General features: G+C 38.8%; 1 pseudogene; it reads right to left on the bottom strand.

The window, feature by feature from the left end:
• Positions 1-886: 886 nt before the first annotated feature.
• Positions 887-1,722, bottom strand: LOC100587276 (annotated as a pseudogene).
• Between the last annotated feature and the right edge of the window lie 927 nt (positions 1,723-2,649).

The raw sequence follows: 2,649 nt of genomic DNA, 5'->3' as shown, positions 1-2,649 counted from the left end.
TTCCTTAGTAGCTGGGATTACAGCTCCTGTTGTGTCCTCACATGGCAGCAGGTGGACTATCAAAAAAGATTAGGATGCTCCCTTTAAACTCTTATAAAGTCACTAATTCCCTTTATGAGAGCTTCACTCTTATGACCTAATCATCTCCTAAAGGCCCATCTCTTAATATTACCACATTGGCAATTAAGTTTCAACATATGATTTGGGGGACACATTCAGATGGTAGCATGTACCAAAAAATGGTTAGAACTAAGAAGCATATTTAGCAAAGTTGCATGATATATAATCATCATGCAAAAATCAATGGCATTTCTTTTTTTTTGCCCTTCTAGGAGTGTAATCACATTTGTAGAGAAAAGTCATGTTTGGAGCAGATGTTTAGAGATATATTGACAAATTGCAGAAGGCACTGAACCCGTTAGCTTCTATAATGGATTTCCCTTTCCGTCTCAAAACATTTCCACAGGTTGGTAATTTCTTCGTTGATTTTTTTCTTTTCTTTTTCTTTTTCTTTTTTTTTTTTTTGAGACAGAGTTTCGCTCTTGTTGCCCAGACTGGAATGCAATTGTGCGACCTTGACTCACTGCAACCTCCACTTCCCGGGTACAAGCGATTCTCCTGTCTCAGCCTCCCAAGTAAGTCAGATTACAGGCATGCGCCACCACGCCTGGCTAATTTTTTTGTATTTAGTAGAGACAGGGTTTCATCGTGTTAGTCAGGCTGGTCTCGAACTCCTGACCTCAGGTAATCCACCCATCTTGGCCTCTCAAAGTGCTGGGATTACAGGCGTGCTCCACTGTGCCCAGCCTTGACTCGATTTTTTTTCTTAAATAAAATCAATTAACATCCATTATAAAAACTTAAATCTATAGTAGGGTAAAAATAAAACATATAAACACTTCTTTGCATTCCCCTCATTTAGTTCTACTCCACGGAATCAATGACTGTTAATATTTTCTTGTTTATCCTTTCAGAACTCCATTTATTGGTGAGAATGGTGTCATGTAAAATGTCTTAGCCAGTGCGATGGCTCATGCTTGTAATCACAGCATTTCTGGAGGCCAAAGTGGGAAGATCACTTGAGGGCAGGAGTTCAAGACCAGCCTTAGCAACACAGAGACTTCCATCTCGTGTGTTTTCTCTTATGCTTTCTCTTGGGCATTTCTTTATTATATTTCTTCCTCGTTTTACAAAACCATTGACTTATCTGTTTATGTGTCATGTCAAATTCAAATGAGAGTGATAAACTCTCTTGTATAGTGGGGCACCTGTTTAACTTAAACTTTGCCCAGAGTGTCCATGAGGGATTTGCTGACTAATCTTTTCTCGGGATACTGTTTCTCTTTCTCATTTTCTCTTTTCCTTTTTTTTCCCTGTTCATCTTGCAGCTCCTTTTCATTTTTTTCTTCTTTTTCTCATTCTCTCTTTCTGCCTGCTTCTCCTCCTCCTTCTCCCTATTTCTGCTTTCCGTTTTGTTCATCTTCACTGTAATTTCCAGTTGATTGTTCTGGATTTTGATCCCAAGGCATAGCTGGTTGTTTTTGAATGATCAGGGGCTTCTGAAGTATCGGGATCTCTCTCCACATTGAAAAAGTTTATTCTCCCACTTCCTGAACACCATCCTTTCCTGGGGCTTCCTCAAAGTCAATGGCTGCTCTTTCAAAGCTTTCATTGTTGCTCCTCTTTCCCCATCAGTGGCATTTCTATACACTAACAATGAACTCTCTGAAAAAGAAACTAAGAAAACTATCTCATCAGGGAAATACAAAGCAAAACCACAATGAGATATCACCTCACACTTGTTAGAATGGCTATCATCAAAAAGACAAAAAATAACAAATGTTGGTGAGGATGTGGACAAAAATGAAGACTTGTACACTGTTGGTGAGAATGTAAATTGGTACAGCCTTTTTGGAAAATGGTGTGGAGGTTCCTCAAAAAATTAAAAATACAGCTATAATATAATCCAGCAATTAATTGCACCACTAGGTATATATCAAAAATAAATGAAATTAGTAAGTTCAAGAGATGTATGCACTTCTATATTCATTGCAGCATTATTCCCATACTGATGGGAGCTTCTTTAATCACTAATTAAGTATCTTCGGCACACCTGTTGCAGGCACAAAACATAAAGACTCAAATTAGTCTCCGAACAATAATGCCACCTATCTATTTACTGAAGCAGCATTTCTCCTCATGTATTAATAGCCTGGTACTTTCAATCAGTTACTTGCTATTAGAGTCACACCTCACTTTGGCTTCTAATGGGGGAAGTAAGTAGCAAGCATCAGCATTGTTTTTCTTCTAGTTTTCATGCCTGTGTTCCTGCTGACCCATCCTATTTGTATGACCCTTCCTCTCCCTCCTACCCATCCTTCCGGGTCCAGCTCAGATCTTCTCTCCTCCATAAAAACTCCTTCCGCTAGTTTCAGTCAATAGTAATATGTCTCTCCTTTGTGTTCCTATGGCACTTTTAGCCAATTTTCAGCTGCTCAATATTTAACTGCTCCTTGCTTTATTATATATACAACAATTTAAGCACTTCCAACTATAAATACCTTAGGAGCAGGAACTATGATACCTACTTTGTGTGTGTGTTCCCCCCCTCTTTGGGGGCCATTTGATATTCAGTAAATGTTTACTGGT

This window comes from Nomascus leucogenys, chromosome 9 (assembly GCF_006542625.1).
Source record: "Nomascus leucogenys isolate Asia chromosome 9, Asia_NLE_v1, whole genome shotgun sequence".
Taxonomy (NCBI): Eukaryota; Metazoa; Chordata; class Mammalia; order Primates; family Hylobatidae; genus Nomascus; species Nomascus leucogenys.
This window is presented reverse-complemented; position numbering and strand designations above follow the sequence as displayed.